We start from the raw sequence: 18,691 nt of genomic DNA, 5'->3' as shown, positions 1-18,691 counted from the left end.
ATAAAGTTTGGTCCTGGGCGCCCGGATCCATCCCGGGCGCCCGGACCCATCCCGGGCTCCCGGACCACCTTTTTCCAGCAGGTTCCTTACCTGCAAAACAAGGTTAGTCCGAGCAAAATCCCATGCAAGACAGTGTTAGAATCTGATAAAACACAGTAAGGAATAACTGACAGTCTTCGGACTGTCCGAGTCTGACTTCGGATTCCCAACCGGAAACCGCCTACTGTTCCCTCTACGGGGAACACGTCCTCACCTACTCCCCTCAGGAGAGATTACCTGATGCCAGTCCGGTCCTCCAGACCGACTGGACTTACCGCCTAGGGTTACCACCCCCTAGGACCTAAGGTTACCGCCCCTTAGGATTTTCCTCCACCTAGGGTTACCGCCCCCTAGGACCTAAGGTTACCACCCCTTAGGGTTTTCCTCCACCTAGGGTTACCGCCCCCTAGGACCTAAGGTTACCACCCCTTAGGATTTTCCCTTTGCTTAACCGCAGCTAGGACTTTCCTGAAACACTTATTCAAACATGTTAGATCACACACTAACTTAACTTTGAATCCTTTGCCATTATCAAAACTAAGGTTCGATCGTCGGATGCTTCCCGCACCAACAATCTCCCCATTTTTGATAATGGCAACCGAAATTCAATGATAAGTAAAAGAAATATGCTGTTATGTATAAGCACAAGACACAAGATAAGCGTGATAGCAAGATAAGCATAAACATAGCTCCCCCTTAATACAAGCTCCCTTTAAAATATTTTCTTTGAATTTGAATTTCTATTTTATTTCTTTCTTTGAATTTCTCTACTCTTCCCCTTTGCCATATATCAAAAATGAGCTAGTTTTGAAAAACTTAATTTTTCAAGACAGATTTTAGCAGAAAACATTTTAACTTAGGCAAGGAGCAAGTGTAAGGCAACACCTTAGAATAGCAATATTTTTCAAAATTTTATCAATTGATTTTGCTTGAAGAGATTTGCAAAGAGGAACTCTTTTTGTGTTTTGAGGAGAAAAAATTTTCAAACAAAAATTTAACTTCAGAAATTTTCAAACAAAATTTTCAACTTCAGAAATTTTCTGGAAGAAAAAAATATTCAGGTTTTTAAAGAAAATTTTCAAGGAAGGTTTTCGACTTAAAAAAAATTTCAAGGCTTTAAATAATTTGCTAAAAAAAAATTTAACTTAACGAATTTTCGAAAAAGATTTCAGCTTAAATAACTTTCTAAAAAGATTTAAAAAGGATTTTCAGAATAGAGGACACTTGAAAGTTTTAAATTTGGAGAAAGTTTTTGAGAAAGCTGCTTTGAAATGAATTTCAAAATTACTTAAGGCAAAGGAGAAGTGATAACATTATTTGTTAATAGCTTGTCATTTTGTTTTAGTAAAGTATCAGAGCCCTAAAGTCCAAGCATGAGTAAAGATTTGTTTTGATCAGGTATCAGATCCCTTAAGTACAGACATGCTTAAACTTATTATTTCCTTCACCAACTGTCTAACCGTTTAGCTACTTGCTGATTGCCTAAAGGGCAACAGTGTTCACTTGGTTAGTCAAGTCAAGTCAAGTCAATTGATCCAGTTAAATTTGACTAAGGCTAGAAGACTTGATTTGATTACTGTTAATCATGTATTTAACGCCCAGACTCATATTGATGCACAGAAATAAGCATTCTCGAGTCCAGGCTGTACCCTATGCATCTCACACCGTTCTATGTTTACAAACACAATCAAGGTAAACCTAGGTGTTTGTGAGATGCTCTGGCCGAGTCCTGGGGGAACATGATTTCTAGGGGGAAATCCTAGGCTAAATCCAACTTTCAAAAGTCTAGTAAAGTAGGGATTTTGGAAAATCAGTTTTGCCTAGAAGTTATAAAAATGTGATTAAAAGACTAATCTATTAGATTAAGGTATAGTCAATCAAGCCTGAAGTAAAACAGTCTATTAGATTAAAAAGTCGACATAGATAAAAGAGTTATAATAGAGCTGCTACAAGCTGTACTAGAGTCATAATAGAGCTACAGTCGGAGCTACTGAGATGATGAGGGAGGTGGTCCGGAACCCAGCGACTGGAGTAGTGTCAGGAGCTCAGTGTGACGAGCCCGATCGTCCTCTCGTAGATCTCGGCATAGGTCGGAGAGCTCCTGCCGTACGTCTCGTCGTAAGTCGGAGACCTCCTGTCGGACCTCTCGTCGAAGATCGGAGACCTCTCGCCACATGGCCTGATGAAACTCGGAGCTTTCGTTCTGGAGACTCGACATCTCCCTCTCTAGTCCGGAAACTCGATCAGCTAGAGTGCGGGGAGCTGGGTGTGGTGCTCGAGGTGGTGGTGGGGCAGGAGCAGCCTCCTCAGGAAATAGTGCCAACATGAACTCATCTTGCTCTGCCTCCCCCGCCTGCTGGTGCTGTGCCCCCCTACGCCAGGACATGGTACCCTCATCGTCTATATGGATATTTGCTAGGGAAAAGTTCCTAGCTCCTATGATGTCAAACTCGGTCATGTGGCGGATGTCACCTCCGGTGACATCAATGTGCAATGAGGACATGTAAGCTGTCAAAATGTGACGGTAAGGCATATGTACTCGTCTGCTGGTCACGTATCCAGCTGCGTAAATAATAGTGGAAAAGATGTGTAGGCTGATGTCTATGTCTAACCTATGACACAGGGCATAGAGAAGAAAGGAGTGAAATGGACGCATCACCGCAATGTCGTGAGTGGTCAGCGGTAGAATACAAAGTACTAGAACCCTATAAAGGGCGTAGTCCTGAATTCTAAGGTTAAGTGACCTAAACTGGGTCTCAGTGGGATCACGCTAGTCCTCAAAGAAATACGAATAGATCGTATCGAGGGTAATATGTGAGTAGGGATCTCCAAAAGGTAGCTCTCTAGGAGGATAGCATAAAAAGGTGCAGGATGACTCTCGTAACCCTAGAAACTCACGAATGGTGGTGGGAGATAATGTGATATCCGTGCCAGCTGCTCTAGTGGTATAGGAGTAGTCGTCTACTTTCATTAGGTTGTTGTAAAAATCGGCACATAAACTTATGTTTACTGGGCTGGTGCACTCAACAAGGTTTCGCAACCTATAGTGGCTTATAGCCTCGGAGACTGGAATACAAGAGCGTAGAAAGAACGATCTATCTATACATTTGGTTCTAATGGCCATGTAATTTGTTGACATAAACTTAATCCTAAGTTCTTCGGTGGGAAACCTAGGGCCAATGCTAGGTGTAGAGGGCCCAGCACCAGATTTAGAACGCTTCCTAAATTTCAAATTAATATTACACTAGGAAATAAACAAGCATTATAAGAAATAAAGTTTAGGAGGGGATAGAAATTTTACCGAGGAGCCATTGTAATAAATTTTAGAACTGACGACCTCGGTTGAGTCACGACTCCGTATCAACCGCGGAAAATTTAAATTTTGAAAATCTTCGCAGGTAAGCTAAGAAGCTTTAAGGAGGAAGACTTGGGTGCAAGGGTAGGGGGCGCCTCCTGCCCCCTATATATAAGGGAGTCCGGGCGCCCGGGTTCTCTGCGGGCGCCCGGGGTCTGAATACCGGGGGTGCCCGCCCCCGGTTTTTGACCCTTGTTTGTTCATTTTTTTTAATGTTTTAATTAACTTTAAAATGTTTAAGTTAATTTGATTTTAAACATGTTTAATTGAGAATTATTTTAAATTAATTCAATTTTGAAATTGTTTAAGTTAATTTGATTTGAAGATGTTTAAGTTAAGTAATTTGGAGGAATATTTTAATTTACTTAGTCATCTCACCCGATGTTTGTTTTCAATCAGGGGATCCTATTATTTTGTGAGATGAATTAGTTCAATTTATAGGGTTTTGTTTAACTTTATGTTAGATTCAGGTTTAGCTTTGGGTTCAACAAGTAAGCGTTCTTTTGATAAACTTCTGGGCTATGGTGAGTCACAAAGAGCTCATTAAAGTAACAATGCCTTCGAGGTTTCCCAAATAGTCCTACCCATTGAGCTTAATACTAAACCTTGGTCTAACTAGTTAGGATCCATTTAAGGGTAGCTTCGGTTAGTTCCACTTGGCCAAATGCACCAGGTCGAAGCCATATCTTCCTAGACATGCGATGCCCAAGTTTTCCCAACATACTATCATCCAAAAACTTCACCAGTACTGTGCTTCAAGTTAAAATTTAACCCTTTTTAATCTATCCTTATTTACCCATCCGGGTAATCTACTCTTGTTTACCCATTTCGGGTAGATTAAGTTCAGTTACCCTGTCGGGTTAATAGATTTTGGAGTTGCCAGCTATTCTGGACTCTCCTTCTATTTGATTTTTGAGTTTTGAATTTTAGATTAATTTCGAATTTTGAATTTTGAGTTTTGAATTTTGAATTTTGAGTTTTGAATTTTTTGATTAATTTCAAATTTTTAATTTTGAGTTTTTGATTAATTTCGAATTTTTAATTTTGAGTTTTAATTAATTTCGAATTTTTAATTTTGAGTTTTTTATTAATTTTAAATTTTTAATTTTGAGTTTTTAGATTAATTTTGAATTTTGAATTTTGAGTTTTAGATTTAAATTTTGAATTTTGAATTTTTAATTTTGAGTTTTTGATTAATTTCGAATTTTTAATTTTGAGTTTTTGATTAATTTCGAATTTTTATTGTTTTAGCTCCCCCTGGATCATAGCCTCGATAAGGTTTATTAAGGTAATGTATTTGATCCTTAGGAACCCAATAATGTCCAAGTCCAACTTGATTGATCAGGTTGGACTTGGTAACCCATGCTTGGACCATTTTTCTATTTGGTTTGTTTATTAAGGATAGGTAAGATTTATACTTCTTTTTATATCCTAGTCCAGTTCGATTGTAGATTGTCCTTTGAGTTCCAAGAATTAAGTCAAGATTCTTGGATCCCAAGGAAAATTGTTCTAGAGTTGTTTTCAAATCCTTTACTTGACTTTTCAGATTGGAATTCTCTTCCTCAAGTTTTTGAACTTGAGTTGAGGTTCCAGTCTGAACTTGATCAGTTAAGGATTTGTTGTTAGGCGTTTCTTTAAGGAGTGTTACCTCCTTTAGAAGCGCTTTAATTCAAATCTTAGACTTAGCTACTTTATGCATTAAATAATTAATTAAACTATATAAACGACTTTTACTTACAGAGGGGTTCGGCCCTTCGGAAACGGATGCGGATCCGTGGCTTCTCTCGGACTCGGCTTCCGATTCGTCCTCACTTCCAGATCCGTTGGTGTAGTCCCTGGCTGTCAAGGTGAGAAAGTTCGTCTGTTCCAGTTCTTCATCGTCGGATTCCTCGGAAGAAGACTCGTCCCATGTTGCCTTCAATGCCTTCTTTCTTTTGGGTTTCTTTGAATCCTTCTGGTTCGGGCAATTTGCCTTGATGTGACCCTTCGTGAAGTTCAATAAGCTTCTCCCATAGTTCTTTGGCACTGTTGAAGGGGCCGACGCGGTTGAGTTCTTCTTTTGATAGGCCACACTGGAGGGTGCAGGTTGCCTTGGCATTAGCTTCTACTTTCTTGATCAAAGTTGCATCCCAGTCCTCGTACGGTAGTGGTTTGCCGGCGCTGTCAGATGGTAGTTTGAATCCGGTTTTGACAATCATCCAGACTTCAAAGTGAGTCTGGAGATATGCCTCCATCCGACCTTTCCAGTACCCGAAGTCGTCTCCGGTGAATAGCGGAGGGCGGGCAGTACTATAGCCTTCTTGAAGGGCCATTTCAGTTTTACCTAAAGCGAAAAACAACCACAAAAAAATGTCCCAGGACTTGGTCCTGGCTTAGTAGTGCGGTAGAATAAAAAAAATGGATCTCGAACTCGGGTGGTGTTGCACCAATTCCGAGAAAAACCGATTCGAGGGAAAAAGAATTAGAATAGCTATGAGGCTAAATTCTAATCGACTCCGAAAAAAAATACCACGAAAAAATATTTTGAATGGTGGTTGCACCGATTCAAAATGACCCCGCTCTGATACCAATTGATGGATCGAAAGCACTAGAGGGGGGGTGAATAGCGCTCGTGGCTATTTTAACGATTTTAAACACAGAATAGAAACGCGGCGGAAAGTAAAATCAAACACACAGAGACGCAGGTGTTTTACTTCGTTCGGAGCCTATGGCGACTCCTACTCGAAGGCCCGCGGTCCTTGACCGCTTTCGGTGGGCAACAACTATATATCGGAAAGATTACAATTAGAATTACAATTAATGCAATAAGTAAACTAATACCGACAACAAAAGATCGAAGAGTCTGAGCTTCGGGTTGTCGACGTCGAGTAGTAGCACTTCAAGGTCGTCTCGTTGGCAGCACTTCACAAAAGAAAGCTTGGAATTCGTTGTTCTTTGAAGCTGCACCTCAACCCTCCTTTTATATGCGGTTCCGGGCGCCTGGATCTCTTCCGGGCGCCTGGAGTGTGACGTGGCCAACCAACCAGGATGCTCCACGTGGCGAAGTAGCGGCAGGGATAAAGTTTGGTCCCGGGCGCTCGGACCACCTTTTTCCAGCAGGTTCCTTACCTGCAAAACAAGGTTAGTCCGAGCAAAATCCTCTGCAAGACAGTGTTAGAATCTGATAAAACACAGTAAGGAATAACTGACAGTCTTCGGACTGTCCGAGTCTGACTTCGGATTCCCAACCGGAAACCCTAGGTCGACCCGACGCCTACTGTTCCCTCTACGGGGAAAGCGTCCTCACCTACTCCCCTCAGGAGAGATTACATGATGCCAGTCCGGTTCTCCAGACCGACTGGATTTACCGCCTAGGGTTACCACCCCCTAGGACCTAAGGTTACCGCCCCTTAGGATTTTCCTCCACCTAGGGTTACCGCCCCCTAGGACCTAAGGTTACTACCCCTTAGGGTTTTCCTCCACCTAGGGTTACCGCCCCCTAGGACCTAAGGTTACCACCCCTTAGGGTTTTCCCTCACCTAGGGCTACCGCCCCCTAGGACCTAAGGTTACCACCCCTTAGGATTTTCCCTTTGCCTAACCGCAGCTAAGACTTTCCTGAAACACTTATTCAAACATGTTAGATCACACACTAACTTAACTTTGAATCCTTTGCCATTATCAAAACTAAGGTTCAATCATCGGATGCTTCCCGCACCAACACACACCCCTCTAAAAGTATCCACACGAACAAAAGGTGGAGAAGAACCACTTAGAGTGTGCTAGCACTCTTGGGTGGCTCGGCAATGGAGGAAAGAGAGAGAACAAGAGAATGAGAGGAGGAAGAAGAAGATTTCAATGAGCACACAATTGCTTTACTCACCATTAAAGTGGTCGGCCACCTTATGAGAGGTTATATACCTCCATGTAATACCAAGAGTCATGACTCTTGGTCTCCCTCATGAGGTGGCACACGCTTGATGTAGCCATGATGATGTGGAACATCATCATTGGCCGGCCCCCATGCCATGTCACAATGAAGTGGCATTTGGTCAAGTCAAACTTGACCCTTCATCTTCCCTCTCAAGTCAAGTCAAACTTGACCTCTTATCTCCCATGGTTGATCAAATCTAACCATTTGATTGAAATCAATTTAATTTAATGAATCTCTATTCATTGAATTAAATTGATTCAATGAGTCATAATTTAAATTAGACTCATTCAACACATGAATCAAATTGAGCCCAACTCAATTAGTCTAATTTGGATTACTCTTAATCCAATTTGGTTCATCATATGAACCTAATCCTCTTGGTCCATCATATGAACCTATTCTCCATCTAATTGTCTTTTGTGTGTGACCCTATAGGTTCTTGTAACATTGGCAATGCTCCTAAACCCATTTAGAAGAATAAGTAATGAGTGGTATCTAGCAACACATCATTACTACCCAAGTTACAAGAATATTGAGATCCAACATCACCTTTGTGACTACTAATGGTGACTCTCACAATATGTGACAATGTCCTTCTATCCTTGACATCTAGATTGATCAAATGAGGCATAGATCGTGTCATCCTCTAATCAATCTATATCTTGAACTCTAAGTAGACTCACTCTAATCAAATGAGCTCAATATCTCATATTAACTCATTTGGGCATCGTCATGCACTTAGTGGTCTCACTCTATCAAGAATCATGATGTCTCTCCCGTCATATAGGAGGGATAGATCCCATCTACATCACTCACATCCTTCCGCATAATTTGTTACATACCTAGTAATCGACTTTATAGTCCACCCAGTTATGGGTGACGTTTGACGAAGCCAAAGTAAGCAACTCCTTATGTAGGGAACCATGGTGGCTTCAGGTCCAAGGACTGATAGTTATACTAATAGTCACATGAAAAAGTATATGACACTCATATAACGATCCATGATACTTTCTCATGGCGGGTCATTCAGTATACATTCTCCAATACATACCCATATGTCAACTTGATATCTCTATATCCATGACTTGTGAGATCAAGTCATCGAGTTGACCTAAATGCTAGTCTCATCGCATTAACATTGTCCCTGAATGTTAATACTTGACTAGGAATGATTAAGAGTAGTGTTCTCTATATCATCTCACTATCAATTCAACCAATCAATTGATATAGATAAGAACCTTCTACTCAAGGACGCTATTATACTTAGTTATTTGGCACCAATACAAGTAAGTATAATAACCATAAAGAAATGTCTTTATAAATATATATAGGAATATGATATATCGAGTCCATACAACAATCATCATATGATTGGCTCTAGGGCTCTAACTAACAATCTCCCACTAGCACTAGTGCTAATCAGTATAGGCTCTAAGACCCAATGACCTAGTGTGACCATCATGCTTTCTCTGTGCCAAAGCCTTGGTCAAGAGATCAGCGACGTTAGCTTCTGTGGGTACTCTGCAAATCTTCACATCTCCTCTATCGATGATCTCTCGAATGAGATGGAAGCGCCATAGTATGTGTTTGGTCCGCTAGTGTGAACGAGGTTCCTTAGCCTACGCAATTGCTCCATTGTTGTCACAATAGAGCTTTATAGGATCAGCTATGTTAGGAATCACCCCAATCTCAGTAATGAACTTGCGGATCCAAACTGTCTCCTTTACTGCTTCTGATGCAGCAATATACTCGGCTTCTATTGTAGAATCAGCAACTGTGTCCTGCTTCAAACACTTCCAGCTCATAGCACCACCATTCAAGCAAAACACGAACCCAAACTGCGATCTATAATCATCCTGTTCAGTTAGGAAGCTGGCATCACTGTAACCCTTTATAGCTAGCACGTCATCGCCTCCAAATATCAAAAAATAGTCTTTAGTCCTTATCAAGTACTTAAGAATATTTTTTACCACTATCCAGTGACGCTCACCTGGATCAGACTGGTATCTGCTCGTCATGCTCAAAGCATACAAAACATCAGGACGAGTACATAGCATAGCGTACATGATAGATCCTATGGCTGAGGCATAAGGGATCTTATCCATGAGGTGTCTCTCCTCTCTAGAAGAGGGACTTTGAGTCTTCGAAAGACTCACACCATGTGACATCGGCAGAAATCCTTTCTTGGAATTCTGCATGGCAAACCGTAGTAATACCGTGTCAATATATGTACTTTGACTTAGGCCAAGCAATCTCTTAGATTTATCTCTATAGATCTTTATGCCTAGAATACAGGTTGCTACACCTAAGTCCTTCATTGAGAAACAATTCCCTAACCAAGTCTTTATAGACTGCAGCAAAGGGATGTCATTTCCAATGAGTAGTATGTCATCCACATACAATACAAGGAAGACAACTGTGTTCCCAACAACCTTCTTATAGACACAGGGTTCATCTTCATTCTTGATGAAACCAAACTGTTTGATCGCATCATCGAATCGAAGATTCCAGCTCTGAGAAGCTTGTTTTAGTTCATAAATAGACTTATGCAGCTTGCATACTCTGCCAATATGCTGTGGATCTACAAAACCCTCAGGTTGTGTCATGTACACATCCTCGAGCAAGTTTCCATTCAGAAACGTGGTTTTGACATCCATCTGCCAGATCTCATAATCATGGTATACTGCAATAGCAAGCATGATCCGAATGGACTTAAACATTGCTACTGGAGAAAAGGTTTCATCATAGTCAATACCATGAATTTGCTTGAAACCTTTAGCTACCAAGCGACCCTTATAGGTAATAAGTCCATCCATGTCAGTCTTTCTCTTAAAGACTCACTTACACCCAATGGGTTTGACACCTTTAGGTGGATCAACCAAAGTCCATACTTGGTTGGTGTACATTGATTCCATCTCAGATCTCATGGCCTCTAGCCATGACTCAGAATCTGGTCTCATCACAGCTTCCTGATAGGAGGTAGGCTCATTCTCAATGAGCATAACGTCATCATGGTCAGACAAGAGAAATGAGTATCTCTCAGGCTGACGACGTACCCTATCAGACCTACGAAGAGGTAGGTCTACTTGAACTGGTTATTGTTCCTCAACTCTTTGTGGAACAATCTCATCATCCACAATATTTTATGGTTCCAGTTCAACTTCCATCAAGGCCTCAGTGCTATGGTTCATATCTTGAACTTCTTCAAGATCGAACGTACTCCCACTAGGTTTTCTAGAAACAAAGTCCCTTTCTAGAAATATCCCAGTCTTAGCTACAAACACTTTGTGTTGACTGGGAATGTAGAAGTAATATCCCTTCGTTTCCTTGGGATATCCAATAAAATAGCACTTATCAAATTTGGGTCCCAATTTATCCGAGACTTGACGTCGAACGTAAGCCTCACAATCCCAAATCCTCATAAAAGATACCTGGGCATCTCTCCCAGTCCATATCCTATATGGTATCTTTATCACAGCTTTGGATGGAATATGATTAAGTGTGAAGGCTGCTGTGTCTAGAGCATATCCCCAAAAGGATATAGGAAGATCTGTGTGACTCATCATAGATCACACCATATCTAATAGGGTACGATTCCTCCTTTCGGATACACCATTCCACTGTGGTGTTCCAGGAGGAGTGAGTTGGGATAGAATCTCACACTCAGCTAGATAGTCACGAAACTCATGGCTAAAGTATTCCCCACCTCGATCTGATCGAAGTATCTTAATACTCTTGCCTAGTTGGTTTTGTACCTCATTCTTGAATTCTTTGAACTTTTCAAAGGATTGTGACTTATGTGTCATCAGATTCACATAACCATATCTACTGAAGTCATCAGTAAATATAATGAAGTACCTATAACCACCTCTGGCAGCGACATTGAAAGGGCCGCATACATCACTATGTATAAGTCCTAACAAGTCAGTCGCTCTTTCGCTATGTCCACTAAAGGGAGTCTTTTGGTCATCTTGCCTAGTAGGCATGACTCGCATGTCTCATATGATTCAAAATCAAATGAGTCCAGCAAACCATTTTTATGGAGTTGGGATAAGCGATTCTCATTTATATGACCTAAGCGATAATGCCAGAGATAGGTTTGATTCATATCATTTGACTTGAACCTTTTGGTACTTATGTTATAGATGAGATTCTCTAAGTCTAAAATATAGAATCCGTTCATTATAGGTGCACTACAATAGAACATATCTTTTAAATAAACAGAACAACATTTGTTCTTTATTACAAAAGAAAAACCTTTCTTGTCCAAACAAGAGACTGAAATGATATTCTTAGTAAGAGCAAGCACATAACAACATTCATTTAATTCTAGTACAAGCCCAGAGGGCAGAGATAGATAGTAAGTTCCTACAGCAACAGCAGCAATCCGTGCTCCATTGCCTACTCGTAGGTCCACCTCGCCCTTCGTCAATGCCCTGCTATTTCTCAGCGCCTGTACATTAGTACAAATGTGAGAAGCACATCCATTATCTAATACCCACGATGAAGAAATAGATAGATTGACTTCTATAACATATACACATGAAGTAGAAGTCTCACTTCTCTTCTTCTTAAGATCTTCCAAATATACTTTGCAGTTCCTCTTCCAATGCCCGGTCTAGCAGCAGTGGAAGCAGGTAGCATCCTTGGCAACCCCTCCTTTAAGTTTCATTATCTTGCCTTTGCCCTTGGCTTGGGACTTTCCCTTACCTTTAGGCTTTCCCTTGCCTTTATGCTTTTGCACCATCAAAATGGAGTTGGGCTTTACCTTCTTAAAGTTGAGCTTAGCAGTTCGCAACATGCTAAGCAGCTCAGGCAGTGGCTTGTCAATTTCGTTCATGTTGTAATTCATGACAAATTGACTGTAGCTCTCTGGCAAGGATTGCAAGATCAAGTCTATGGCCAGCTCTTTGCCAAGTGGGAATCTCAACCTCTGTAGGTTTTCTATGTACCCAATCATCTTGAGCACATATGGACCTACAGGAGTCCCATCTTGCATCTTGCACTGAAACAGTGCCTTGGAGATCTCAAATCTCTCGTGCCTCGCTTGTCCTTGATATAGTTGACGAAGATGTTCAACCATATCATAAGCAGACATCAACTCGTGTTGCTTCTGAAGCTCAAAGTTCATGGTCGCGAGCATGAGGCATGACACATCTAATGCATCATCTTGATGCTTCTTATAAGCATCTCGGTCGGCTCGTGTGGCAGTGGCAGGAGGTGCCTCCGGAATGGGCTGCTCCAAGACGTATAGTTTTCTTTCTTGTGTGAGAACAATTCTCATATTTCTGTACCAGTCTAGGAAATTAGCTCCATTGAGCTTGTCCTTGTCAAGGACAGAACGCAGGGAGAAAGTGTTCGTGTTTGTCGACATGACAATCTACAACAGAAATAATGCAGAAAGTAAATATCATATTCTATTTATCATTTAATTAGGCCTTTAACTAAATGATACTCCCACTGACTTGTGGGACAAGATTCACATCATACTATGACTTGAGGTAGCTTTGGCTAAATCGCCCAAGACTTAGTATAATCGGTAGATAACGAATTATCAATTACATCTCTATGCAACTCTTGTTTGTAGGATCAAGATTCTCATTTATAAGAAAACTTGAGTTAGCTTTGGCTAAATCGCCCAAGATTTAGTATAAATGTGATTTGTATCCTATCTTCCAACCGTTGGAAAATGCCTATAGTTATACCCGATCAAATTAAGTTAACTAGTTATACTCAATCTAATTGAGTTTGTACTCACCCAAGCTTTGATAGGCGGGACCAAGATTGTCCCTCCACACCCTACCAAGATAATATGTGTTGCTCTGCTTTGACAGATTCAACAACAACAAATGATCGAGGTAGTGATGGGTATCAAAACTTGGTAGGCATCTCGAGTTAACTTGATTAAGATCTAATCTAATCGTTAATGTGTATCATATACGCATCAAGGCACTAATTACCATACACTAGCATGCATCGTATACACACAAGCAAATATATCAAGATATATACATATATATTGTGATGAGGGCATGGCCCTACTACGATCTTCTCAAGATAATGAGAAGATTGGACGGTCAACCTAGGATCAACGGCTTCTTCAAGCGCCTCCTTTGACCACCATGTGTTGACAGCACCCTCCTTGTAACTCCTTCTTGAGTGGACCTTCCACCACTTCATTTTGTACATTATAAATATGAAACTCGAGTTACATTTGAGTCTAAAATCTAATTACAATAGGAATATAAATAAAGGAGGCACGACGCACAGGTCGCAAATCACATACAACACGTACAACACAAAAATGGTGCGCAGGCCATATTATGAATTACAACACAATTTTTTATCCAATCAAATTGGGGTTTTTGTGCCATGATCATCACAATATCATACATAATTCTAAATTATGTATTTTACATAAATTTTTAGAATTTTACTACTATTTTTATGAATTTTATGAGTTACAACTTCCCGACGGTCCCAATTAGCGATTTTCGGGCGCGATCGGAAGATAATGCCCCTTGCAGGGTTAGGGGCAGCGCCCCTACTCGCGAAATGAATATCGCGAGTATCCCATCTTGATCTAACAGTGCCTTAAGCCGCTATCTCAAAACAATTTGGGTGAGACCTTGCCGTTTCAGAAGGTTTTTCTCGGTAATTGAAGCCTACAAGCGTCCAAACACTTGTTGCTTCGCCTCTATGAGAAAAATACTCACAAAATCCATAAAAATAGTAAACTTACAGAAACTTACAGATCTGAAACCTTTTCATAAAAATAAAATACAAACAAGTACATGCTTCGCACGTGGCTCTGATACCACTGTTAGCATTTCGGGCCGCAAAAACCACTTTTTGCGTTGCGAAAATCCCGAAGCTAGCCACGGATCCGTGTGAAGATATATTGAAAATTAAATCATGTATATATTTCTACACTAGATCTACCTTAGATCTACATGAAAAGAGAGTATACCTTTGTAGCGAAGCCCTTCGCTTATCCCGCTCGTCCAAGAGTTGTCGGATCTCGTAGGGTGTCAAGTGTACACCCCTCTAAAAGTATCCACACGGAAAAAAGGTGGGGAAGAACCACTTAGAGTGTGCTAGCACTCTTGGGTGGCTCGACAATGGAGGAGAGGGAGAGAATAAGAGAATGAGAGGAGGAAGAAGAAGACTTCAATGAGCACACAATTATATTGCTTTACTCACCATTAAAGTGGTCGGCCACCTTATGAGAGGTTATATACCTCCATGTAATACCAAGAGTCATGACTCTTGGTCTCCCTCATGAGGTGACACACACTTGATGTAGCCATGATGATGTGGAACATCATCATTGGTCGGCCCCCATGCCATGTCACAATGAAGTGGCATTTGGTCAAGTCAAACTTGACCCTTCATCTTCCCTCTCAAGTCAAGTCAAATTTGACCTCTTATCTCCCATGGTTGATCAAATCTAACCATTTGATTCAAATCAATTTAATTTAATGAATCTCTATTCATTGAATTAAATTAATTCAATGAGTCATAATATAAATTAGACTCATTCAACACATGAATCAAATTGAGTCCAACTCAATTAGTCTATTTTGGATTACTCTTAATCTAATTTGGTTCATCATATGAACCTAATCCTCTTGGTCCATCATATGAACTTATTCTCCATCTAATTGCCCTTTGTGTGTGACCCTATAGGTTCTTGTAACATTGACAATGCTCCTAAACCCATTTAGAAGCATAAGTAATGAGCGGTATCTAGCAACACATCATTACTACCCAAGTTACAAGAATGTTGAGATCCAACATCACCTTTGTGACTACTAATTATGACTCTCACAATATGTGACAATGTCCTTCTATCCTTGACATCTAGATTGATCAAATGAGGCATAGATCGTGTCATCCTCTAATCAATCTATATCTTGAACTCCAAGTAGACTCACTCTAATCAAATGAGCTCAATATCTCATATTAACTCATTTGGGCATGACCATGCACTTAGTGGTCTCACTCTATCAAGAATCATGATGTCTCTCCCATCATATAGGAGGGATAGATCCCATCTACATCATTCACATCCCTCCACATAATTTGTTACATACCCAGTAATCGCCTTTATAGTCCACTCAGTTATGGGTGACGTTTGACAAAGCAAAAGTAAGCAACTCCTTATGTAGGGAACCATGGTGGCTTCAGGTCCAATGACTGATAGTCATACTAATAGTCACATGAAAAAGTATATGACACTCATATAACGATCCATGATATTTTCTCATGGCGGGTCATTCAGTATACATTCTTCAATGCATACCCATGTGTCAACTTGATATCTCTATATCCGTGACTTGTGAGATCAAGTCATCGAGTTGACCTACATGCTAGTCTCATCGCATTAACATTGTCCCTGAATGTTAATACTTGACTAGGAATGATTAAGAGTAATGTTCTCTATATCATCTCACTATCAATTCAACCAATCGATTGATATAGATAAGAAGCTTCTACTCAAGGACGCTATTATACTTAGTTATTTGACACGAATACAAGTAAGTATAATAACCATAAAGAAATGTCTTTATAAATATATATAGGAATATGATATATCGAGTCCATACAACAATCATCATATGATTGGCTCTAGGGCTGTAACTAACATTTCCATCTATCACCGGGCCTTTCACCTAGCTTTACTCACTAGGATTTTTCATCTCCCTAGCTTCACTCACTAGGTCTTTCACCTGACTTCACTCACCAGGACTTTCAATACCAAGTGGCCGGTCAACACTGACCCACTTGGATTTTTCTCTTCTGCCAACCTTTCTGTTGGACTTATCCTTGCCTAACATCCTGTTAGAACTTTCCCTGTTAAGTATCCAGTCAACCTTGACCTACTTGACTCTTCTTCTTGTTAACCTGGTCAAATATTGACCAGTGGGAAATTATTCCAACAATCACTCCAAACAGATGATTGCACCTGCAATCTCTATATATTGTCAAATATCAAAAACCCAAATCAAGACTCAAGCTTGAGCCAACTCATACTTAGTCAACCTTGACCCAGGGGATATTACACCAATAGATTCCTCGACTATGGAGTACACTTCTAGACTACCAAAGACAAGTGAAAAGAATAATCTCAGGGATGATTTGAAACAACATACTAAGTAGGAAGGAGAGCTCGAAGATGAAGAAGACGAAGAACGGCAAATGCAGAATCAACGATATTGTGCACAGATGTTCTTATCTGATTTAATATAGCCTGAATCACTCAATAGGGACTGTTGGATCTCTGCTATTACAAGAGCGGGACAAATTTTTCATCGTAAAATTAGGCACATGGAACAAATGAAATCCAAGTAATTATTACCTGGTAAAAGACACGTAGTTTTCTTTACCGCAGGTCACATCACATTAATGTGATGTAATCTCGGAGACACTTTGCATTCTAGGCTTTGTTGGAGTGTATACTAAAAGTCTAGTTTTTGTAAACATTTATTTTTGAAATAAAAGAATCACATTGGTCAATATCTGTATTTATTTGTTAAATGTAAATTGTTCAATTAATTTATATAGTAGAAAACATGGAGTGTGATGTCACACTCAGAAGATCATGTTGTCGGTTCTCTATAAATTATAAATAGTTGCTCATGACTAAGATGGAAAGGAACAAACCATCAGAATAGTCATAGTGTAATTAAGTATTAGTTTATCTTGACTAATAAATTACACTGATACACTCTAAGTGTATTGAGTAGGACCATTTAGGTAAGTTCTTTTTGTACTGACTTAGTAAAAGAACTAGACCTTAGTTATTATGAAAGTGTGTGCTCTTAATCCTAATATAATAACAAGCACATATATTTAATATTTATTTCTTTGACTTATCAAAGGGTGAGGTTTAGCTCGATAAATCAATATACCCGATAAGTTGGGAAATGATATTACTTATAGTGTGTGTTGTTGATTATAGAAGGAATCTGTGTCCTAGTTATCTAGGTTGAGAATGTCCCCAAGAGGAGCTCATAAGGATTGTCATGTTAAACCCTGCAGGTGGACTTAGTCCGGCATGACAATGAAGTTGAGTGGTACTATTCTTGGAGCTAGATATTAATTAAGTGAGTTGTCAGTAACTTTCTTAATTAGTGGACATTTGTAATCTTAAACACAGGGAGACTAACACACTCATGATAAGAAGGAGCTCATAATGTAATTTGGGATTGGTGCGGTAGTGCGATAATAACTCTTTAGTAGAATGAGTTATTATCGATGAACTTGAGTTGTGTGTTCGGGGCGAGCACGAGATACTCAAGCTCATCGGAAGGTCAAAACCAATTTCTCCTCTAGATCCCTGTCGTAGCCTCATTATAGCCTCAAGTCTATCCAAATGTAAGGCTCTTCTTGGTGTCCAAGAAGGGGTTCGGACCATTGCTTGGTGACCAAGCAATGGCCGGCCACATCCTCTTATAGGGGCCAGCCCTATTGCTTGGTGATCAAGCTTGTAAGGGCCGGCCAATATTAATTCAAATAGGAGGGTTGTTTGGAATTTTTAAAATCTTCTCTTTGTAGAAAACTATAAGTTTTAAAAGAGAGTTTTTAATTTTTAAAACTTTCCTTATTTGAATTTGGTCACATGTTTTAATAGAGAGTTTTAAAAGTTTTAAAACTTTCCTTTTTTAACCATCCTCATGGTTTAAGGAAAAAAGAAGATAAGTTTTAAAATTAAAATTTTCTATCATCATGTTAAAAAAAGAAATTTTATAAGAGAGTTTTTAAATTTTAAAACATAGTTTTAATTTTTTGAAACTTTCCTTTTTTAACTCCTACTTTAGGAAAGAGAGCTTGTAAAATTTTATAAGAGTTTTTCTTGTAAAATTTTTATAAAAAAAATAATAATTCCTTTTTCCTCTTGATGAGGTGGTCGGCCACCTTGCTTGGTGCCCAAGCAAGGGGCCGACCATAATAAAAAATATAATATCATCACAAAAATTAGTTTCGGAGATTGATTCAATCAAGAGGAAAGAAAAGGAAAAATAAAAAGGAAAAAGGAAAAACTTTTGGATGATTTTATTTTTGTAAAAAAATTTCCTTATTTGCCTTGGGCAAGTAATATAAAAGAAGGGGTGCGGGGCTTCATGAGATACAATTCTTATTCTCTTGCTTGGAGATCATCAAGTGGGCGGCCCTCTCTCTTTTCCCTTTTGCTCTCTTCTTCTTGGTGGTGTTGGTGGCCGGATTTTAGAAGAAGAGGAGGAAGCTTTTGGGTAGTGTTCATCTTGGAGGATCGTCGCCCACACGACGTCCAAGGCGAGGCGAGGAATACGGCAGAAGATCTCGAGGTCATTAGCTTACAAAGAGAAGGTATAACTAGTAGTTTTCTTCCGCATCATACTA

This window comes from Zingiber officinale, chromosome 9B (genome assembly GCF_018446385.1).
Source record: "Zingiber officinale cultivar Zhangliang chromosome 9B, Zo_v1.1, whole genome shotgun sequence".
NCBI classification, from domain to species: Eukaryota; Viridiplantae; Streptophyta; class Magnoliopsida; order Zingiberales; family Zingiberaceae; genus Zingiber; species Zingiber officinale.
The sequence above is the reverse complement of the archived record's forward strand: the minus strand, read 5'-3'. Positions refer to the sequence as shown.